At 38.4% G+C, this 8,993-nt stretch overlaps 1 protein-coding gene across 6 annotated transcripts in view; it reads left to right on the top strand.

Annotated features, from left to right (window-relative positions):
* The first annotated feature begins 2,393 nt into the window (after positions 1–2,393).
* ADAM11 (ADAM metallopeptidase domain 11) overlaps positions 2,394–8,993 on the top strand; it is a 154,841-nt gene continuing 148,241 nt past the window's right edge. For 5 of the 6 annotated variants that reach the window (XM_058184100.1, XM_058184099.1, XM_058184098.1 and 2 more), the window contains exons 1-2: positions 2,394–2,495; positions 6,528–6,616. The gene's annotated coding sequence lies outside the window, so the exon portion shown is untranslated. The remainder of the gene's footprint in view (positions 2,496–6,527; positions 6,617–8,993) is intronic. The other variant, XM_058184102.1, reaches the window with a different exon arrangement.

Raw genomic sequence — 8,993 nt, 5'->3', positions numbered from 1 at the left:
GGATGGGGAGAAATAGGCTCAAGCTCAATCCCTCCAAGACAGAGTGGCTGTGGATGCCGGCATCCCGGTACAGTCAGCTAAATCCGCGGCTGACCATCGGTGGCGAGTCATTGGCCCCGATGGAAAGGGTCCGCAACTTAGGCGTCCTCCTGGATGAACGGCTGTCTTTAGAAGATCATTTGACGGCCGTCTCCAGGAGAGCGTTCTACCAGGTTCGCCTGGTACGCCAGTTGCGCCCCTTTCTGGACCGGGATGCCCTATGCACGGTCACTCACGCACTCGTGACGTCTCACCTGGATTACTGCAATGCTCTCTACATGGGGCTCCCCTTGAAGGGCATCCGGAGGCTGCAGTTAGTCCAGAATGCGGCTGCGCGGGTGATAGCTGGAGCCCCTCGTGGCTCCCGTATAACACCCATCCTGCGCAGACTGCACTGGCTACCTGTGGCTTTCCGGGTGCGCTTCAAGGTGCTGGTGACCACCTTTAAAGCGCTCCATGGCATTGGGCCGGGTTACTTACGGGACCGCCTACTGCTACCGAATATCTCCCACCGACCCGTGCGCTCTCACAGAGAGGGTCTCCTCAGGGTGCCGTCAGCGCGGCAATGTCGTCTGGCGACACCCAGGGGAAGGGCCTTCTCTGTGGGGGCTCCCACCCTCTGGAATGAACTACCCCCCGGACTTCGTCAGCTTTCGGACCTCCGGACCTTCCGCCGCGGGCTTAAAACATATTTATTTAACTGTGCAGGACTGAGCTAGATTTTAAATTACTGGTTTTAAATTGGGTTTTATTTTATATTTTTAATTCTAAATTAACGGGCTTTTTTAGAATAAGTTTTTTAATTGTTTTTATATTGTATTTATATGTTTTTTAAATGCCTGTACACCGCCCTGAGTCCTTCGGGAGATAGGGCGGTATATAAATTTGATCAATAAATAAATAAATAAATTATTACTTTGTAACAATAATTTTGTTCAAATGAAATGTATTACATGAAAGATATTTATTAAATGGATTGCAAACTGATTTTTCACAATGAGAAGGGTTCCATGGGTATGTGAAGACTGAAGACCATTGGCTCATAGGAAATAATATGTCACAAGACTCTGTCACATTGGCTATCACAGATCATTATAGTTATTTTATAAATTCAGACTACAGTGGTATCTCTGTACATTTTTTTCTCATAAAAAATAATGTAAATAAATTTAATGCATTCCGAAACCAAAGACAATGCACATTTTTAAGGCAATATGTAAAAACATAAAAATAAACCTAAAAATGAATAAATACTTAAATAAAGTAAAAACTTCACTTTACCTATACTGATGAGGGAAAAAAAGCACAAAATACATAAAATGACCAAAAAAGCTAAGATAATATTGCAAGGGGATGTGCATAGGACAAGAATGTGTCACTAACACATCAACTTTTGTTTTGGCTGGACAGGGTAGTGAGACAACCAACACTGACAGCTTGCATGTTGAGTACCAAACAAATGACAAGTACCTGGATTTTCTTGTCAAAATGCATTGAGTATCAAATTAAATGAGTTTTAAAACAGTTGAATACTGAGGTAGCACAGTAGCAGTAATTCTCTGGGGCTTCACACAAAGAACTTCACCTTACAACCCAATACTCTTTTTAAATTGATACTTGCAAATTTAGTACATGTTATTTCTCTTCTAAATAAAGTTTGGTTTCTAAATTGAGTAGTTGACTTGATTCTCAAGCCAGTATCAATGAACCATGTGCTCTTCATAATCCTCAAAGAGATAAATTATAATTCTGCATATAAAATAAACAGAAATCAATGAAAAATGGGTGCCATATTTATTTTATTTTATTTTAATCTCTCCTCTATTATTTTTACAAATAACTCAAGGCAGCAAACATATCCAACACACCTTTTAACTCCTATTTCCCCCAAAATATCTCTGTGAGGCAGGTTGGGCTGAGAAAGAGAGACTGCCTTCAGAAGTTGTGGGTGCTTCAACACTGAAGGCTTTTAAGGAGAGACTGGCCAGCCACTTGTCTGGAATGGTACAGGGTCTTCTGCTTGAGCAAGGGGATGGACTAGAAGATCTCTAAGGCCCCTTCCAACTCAGTTATTTTGTCACCCAGTTAGCTATAATTTTCACCAATTGAATTTATTCCCATCACTATTAAAAACACAGGATTTTCATGGAGAGGGAATAAAATAACACATTTAAGGACGAGGATTCTCTAGCGAAGTCATTTCATGCTTTTAATTCTCCCCCCTCCCCCCCTTTCGTACTATCTAAAGCGGGTTTCCTATTCCGCGGCGATTCCCTTGTGCCTTTGCAATGTTCCAAGCCTCGCCCACTTCCATACCAACTATTTTGAACCTTCCCGACTACCGTAGTTCCCAAAATTACTACAGATCATAGAGGCAGAATTTTTAAATTTGACTTTGACTTTCAGGCAAATTCAAATTAGGTGTGAAGTTTACCGGAGAAAGATAATTTTTATATGTAAGTAAGACTCTTGTTTGTAAATAACGTAAAATTAACTGCTACCTCTAAATATAGAATATTCTCGGTTCAAAGCTTTCACTTTTCAGTAACAAAAATAATTTTCCCATTTATATTCTTTTACAAGTTAAGACTAATTGGGTTGCTGTTAGTAATAATGGCTTAACTTGTGTTCTGATGAAGTTGCTAAACGTATCAGTGATTTCTTAATTCCACGCGTTTTCCTTTTTCTTTTAATTAAATTGTTTGAAAGAAGAGAGACAAGCACATTTTGCCATTTCAGTTTAGACAGCTATCGTAAACTCCTTGAAATATTAGTGTCCTCCGCCCCACTTCGTGAATTACCGCCTAATTACCATCTTCCAAGAACTTGTTTGCTTCTAATTGCTCGACTGTACTTACAGATTGAATGAGTGTATGATCTATCAGTAATAGGTTTTTTTAGACTTTATGTTATAAATGGAAAGTTTTTAACATCGTGTATCAACTTTGTACTCTGATCTTTACAGCAATTATAAATGCATTTATATTTTATTCCCTCTCTCTAGGATTATATCATGGCTAAAATAGATATATTCTTTAGGATGGAGCAAGATTCCTGATTTGTATGTATGTTTGCATTTCTTCAGGCAGTGGCTTGCTGGGCTGAAGCTGCTTTGCGTACTCATGACAACAAAAAACCTTCTTGACTAGTATCTTATTTCCACTATAGCAGTTTAATTATGAACGAAAATCAACAAATATAACAAAGGGCAATGACATTCTCCTTTTGTTTTTGCTTCCCAGAACCAGTTGATATTAATTGCTTATTCTAGTTTTCCCATTTAACCAGCTAAACCCTTTTTGTTACTACCTAATAGTTTTTGAGGATTAAGATGATTTTGTAAATCATGTAAAGCCAGAATATTTTGTTGTATTTTTTAAAATTCTGGATGTTAATTTGTGGTTTGCAGATAATGCTAAGTTATAATGCATGAATACATTGTGCTGGACCAAGAATGAAGTTTGCAGCTTAGTTCAATGTATGAGAACTCACTGTGACGTTTGTTCAAGGCAGGCAAGGTCTATTTTGGCTGCCGAAGTCATCACATACAGAGAATAGTAAGGACAGCCAAGAAGGTAATAGGAAACTCACATCCTGTTATTCAGGATACTGCTTATAAGCACTATGTGCTTAGAGCTCAAAGCATTGTTAGAGACCCCACACACCCACTTAATGGTCTGTTTCTGTTGCTCCCTTCTGGGAGGAGGTTTCAAAGTATTTCTAGCAGGACTACGAGATTCAGTAACAATTTTGTTCCCTATGCCATCCATCTGGTAAATTCGCAAGATTCATTTTTCTCGCCATGTACATATAGTATACATCTGAACTATTTTTATTTATTTATTTATTTATTTGTCACACAGTATATATAAGCATAAGCATGAAATAACTAAACAATACATAAGCATGAGTATATAATAACTATATTAATTGGATATAACGAAAGGAAACAATAGCATAGGAACGGTAGGCCTGCTTGTGCTCTTATGCACGCCCCTTACAGATCTCTTAGGAATGGGGTGAGGTCAGTAGTAGACAGTTTATGGTTGAAGCTTTGGGGATTTTGGGAAGAGACCACAGAATCAGGTAGTGTATTCCAAGTATTAACAACTCTGTTGCTGAAGTCATATTTTCTACAATCAAGATTGGAGTGGTTAACATTAAGCTTAAATCTATTGTGTGATCGTGTATTGTTGCAATTGAAGCTGAAGTAGTCTTTGACAGGAAGAACATTGTAATAGATGATTCTATGAGTTAAACTCAGGTCATGTCGAAGGTGGCGGAGTTCTAAATTTTCTAAACCCAGGATTTCAAGTCTGGTGGCATAAGGTATTTTGTTGTATTCACAGGAGTGGAGAACTCTTCTTGTAAAATATTTCTGGACACGTTCAATTGTATTGATGTCAGAAATGTGGTATGGGTTCCAGATAGTCGAGCTTTATTCAAGAATTGGTCTAGCAAATGTTTTATATGCTCTGGTTAGTAGTGTAATGTTTTTGGAGAAGAAGCTACGCAAGATTAGGTTTACAACTCTTAAAGCTTTTTTTGCAATGTAGTTACAGTGGGCATTGGCACTTAGATCATTTGATGTGAAAACTCCAAGGTCTTCAACAGGGTGGGGGTCATCTGTAAGGTAATGTCCATCAAGCTTGTTGTTGTTGTTAGTTGCGAAGTCGTGTCCGACCCATCGTGACCCCATGGACAACATTCCTCCAGGCCTTCCTGTCCTCTACCATCCTCTGGAGTCCATTTAAACTCATGCCTACTGCTTCAGTGACTCCATCCAGCCATCTCGTTCTCTGTCGTCCCCTTCTTCTTTTGCCCTCAATCTTTCCCAGCATTAGACTCTTCTCCAGTGAGTCCTTCTTTCTCATTAGGTGGCCAAAGTATTTTAGTTTCATCTTCAGGATCTGGCCTTCTAAAGAGCAATCAGGGTTGATCTCCTCTACAACTGACTTGTTTTCTCGCCTTGCAGTCCAAGGGACTCTCAGGAGTCTTCTCCAGCACCAGAGTTCAAAGGCCTCAATTCTTTGGCGATCAGCCTTTCTTATGGTCCAACCTTCACAGCCATACATTGCAACTGGGAAAACCATAGCTTTGACTATACGCACTTTTGTTGGCAGGGTGATGTCTCTGCTTTTTAGTACGCTGTCTAGATTTGCCATAGCTTTCCTCCCCAGGAGCAAGCGTCTTTTAATTTCTTGGCTGCAGTCCCCATCTGCGGTGATCTTGGAGCCAGGAAAATAAAATCTGTCACTACCTCCATTTCTTCACCATCTATCTGCCAGGAATTGAAAGGGACGGATGCCATGATTTTAGTTTTCTTAATGTTGAGTTTCAAGCCAACTCTTGCACTCTCCTCCTTCACCCGCATCAAGAGACTCTTTAGTTCCTCTTCGCTTTCTGCCATTAGAGTGATATCATCTGCATATCTGAGATTGTTGATATTTCTTCCGGCAATCTTAATTCCAATTTTTGATTCATCTAGCCCCGCCTTTCTCATGATGTGTTCTGCATATAAGTTAAATAGGCAGGGTGATAGTATACAGCCTTGCTGGACTCCTTTTCCAATTTTGAACCAATCAGTGGTTCCGTGTCCAGTTCTCACTGTGGCTTCTTGACCCGCATACAGGTTTCTCAAGAGACAAATAAGATGGTCTGGTACTCCCATTTCTTTAAGAACTTGCCACAATTTATTGTGATCCACACAATCAAAGGCTTTAGCATAGTCAATGAAGCAGAAGTAGATGTTTTTCTGGAACTGTGAAGATGTGTTTAGGTTCCTTTTTCCAATTTGTAAGACTGAGCATTTGCTGGTTGAGATTTGGAGTTGCCAAGTTTTAGACCATTCAGATACAAAGTCAAGGTCTTTTTGAAGGGTAGCTGTATTGTTGGTGGTGTTAAATAGTTTGACATCGTCAGCAAAGAGAACACAATTACTTGTAATATGGTCACAGAGATCATTAATGTATAATATGAAGAATGTTGGTCCAGGACGCTGCCTTGGAGAATGCCACTTTTGACAGGAATAGGATTTGATAGAGCATTGCCAATTTTGACCACTTGTTGTCTGTTTGACAGGAAAGCTGTTATCCAATTGTGGAGGGATCCTGAGATGCCGTAGGATTTTAGTTTTAGGAGAAGTTTGTCATGTACTACTGAGTCAAAAGCTTTACAGAAGTCTATGTAAATTGCATCTATTGCTTGCCTTGATCCAGATTTGTAGTCCATATGGTTTTGCAGTGGAGATTGTATTGTTTGTGTCATATAATATATGCGGGTATATGCATAATTATGTATCTATGTATGTATGTATGTATTTATATTTTTTTCATGTTTATGTAGTATATATTGGAGATAGTGACTTTTTGAGAGTGGTGTGCAATGAAATTTCATTTCAATGTATGCTGATTAGTATACATTTAAAATGACAATAAAGTTATTCTAAGTCATGATACGTAAAGAATAATATCCCATTTAATTTTCAGCTTCGCTAGATGGCCATGAGCATAACAACTATATCAATTGCACAAAGAAAGATGATGAGATTATGAGTACAGCCAAACGACTTGGAGGAGTGAGTATAATGGACCTATTTCTTTTGGAATGGAAAGCTGCCATCATAATGTAGCTAGGCGTAAAGAGAACAATTTCTAGGGCTTTTGTTTGAATTAGAGCTTATTCTGCAGAAACAGTTTTATAACTCTGCTGCATGTGCAGAGTAAATTTAGGAATAGAATAGAATTATTGACCAAGTGTGATTGGACAAACAAGGAATTTGTCCTTGGTGCATAAGCTCTCACTGTACATAAAAGATATAAGTGATAAATCATTATCATACCATAGTAATCATCATGAATCATAAGATACAACACTTAGTGATAGTCATAGAATAAGCACTCAGCATAAAGCATGTTAGGAAACTAAACAATATAAATCATAAAGATAAAAGCAACAAAGTTATAGTCATAAGCAGAAAAGGAAATAGGTAATAGGAAGGATGAGAAGAATAATAGCAATACAGTTTTAGTAAATAATTTGACAGTGTTGTGGGAATTAGTTGTTTAGCAGAGTGATGGCATGGAGGGAAAATTGTCCTTTTGTTAATTGTTCTAGTGTGCAATGCCCTATAACGTCGTTTTGAGGGTAGAAGTTGAAACAATGTCTAGGATGTGAGGGGTCTGTAAATATTTTCACAGCCCTCTTTTTGACTCATGCATTATACAGATCCTCAGTGGAAGGCAGGTTGGTAGCAATTGTTTTTTCTGCAGTTCTAATTATCTGTTGAAGTCTGTGTCTGTCTTGTTTGGTTGTGGAGCTAAACCAGACAGTTATAGAGGTGTAGATGACAAACTCAATAATTCCTCTGTAGAACTGGATCAGCAGCTCCTTGGGCAGTCTAAGCTTTCTGAGCTGGCACAGAAAGAACATTCTTTGTTGTGCTTTTTAAAGTTAATTTAGTTTACTTTATTGTCATTGCACACAAAATTAAATGCCATCCTTAATGTAAATTATAACTATAAAAATAAAATACAAACACACATCCTTCACATTCTATGCAATTGAATTGAAAACCTGATATTGCATTAGAATAGAATAGAACTCTCTATTGGCCAAGTGTGATTGGACACACAAGGAATTTGTCTTTGCTCTCAGTGTACATAAAAAGACAAGATGCGCTCGTCAAGAATCACCAGGCACAACACCCAGTGACAGTCATAAGGTACAATAAGCAATCAAATCATACTAAGAAACAAACAATAGCAATATAAATCGCAAGGATACAAGCAAAAAAGTTACAGTCATGCAGTCACAAGTGGAAGGAGATGGGCAACAGGAATGATGAGAAGTCCAATAGCAATAGTAATACAGCCTTAATGAATAGTTTGACAGTGTTGAGGGAATTATTTGTTTAGCAGAGTGATGGCGTTCAGGAAAAAACTGTTCTTGTATCTAGATATCTTTGTGTACAGTGCTCTATAGCGTTGTTTTGAGGGTAGGAGTTGAAACAGTTTATGTCCAGGATGTGGGGGATCTGTAAATATTTTCACAGACCTCTTTTTGACTCGTGCAGTATAAAGGTCCTCAATGGAAGGCAGGTTGGTAGTAATTGTTTTTTCTGAAGTTCAATTATCCTCTGAAGTCTATGTCTGTCTTGTTGGGTTGCAGAACCAAACCAGACAGTTATAGAGGTGCAGATGACAGACTCAGTAGTTCCTCTATAGAACTGTATCAGCAGCTCCTTGGACAATCTGAGCTTCTTTTTTTTTTTTTTATAAAAAGTTTTATTTTTACAATCATATCAAATAATTCATCCAATGTACAGTTATATACAATTAGTCGGGCTTGCCCAGTCACCACCACCCTTTTTAACACTCTTCCCTCTTCTACCTTCTTTTACTTTCCAAACCTTCCTCTCCTTCTCTTATCTACATTCACTCCTCCCTCCACCCTACACCTTTCTCCCTCTACTATCCCTCTTCCTTCCTCTTCTCCTCTTTCCTACCTCCTACTCTCTCTTTTCTCCCTCCCCACCGTTCTAAAATGGTAACTATGCAGACCCGACCCTACATTAATTATATTTCTTCAATAATCCCTGTACATTAACCATCACTCCATCTCTACCAACCCCCAATTCCCTCCCCTTACCCCCACCCTCCACCCCGACTTCCCAGAACAAAATGCAGGGTATCAAAACTAACAATCATAATCCAAAATAATTCCTAAATTATAATCTTTAGTCACACCACACTTAGTCACACTCTCAATTCCCCTCTCCTTCAAAAATATATCTAATACAAAATATTTCCTAAATTTACTCATATGCTATTCGATATTTTTTTTTATCTGATACTTATTTTAAATATAATCAATCCACATTTTCCATTCTAAAATATATTTTTCTAGTATATAGTCTTTCAAGTAAGCGGAGATTTTTGTCATCTCTGCCAGAT

This window comes from Ahaetulla prasina, chromosome 4 (assembly GCF_028640845.1).
Source record: "Ahaetulla prasina isolate Xishuangbanna chromosome 4, ASM2864084v1, whole genome shotgun sequence".
Lineage (NCBI taxonomy): Eukaryota > Metazoa > Chordata > Lepidosauria > Squamata > Colubridae > Ahaetulla > Ahaetulla prasina.
This window is presented reverse-complemented; position numbering and strand designations above follow the sequence as displayed.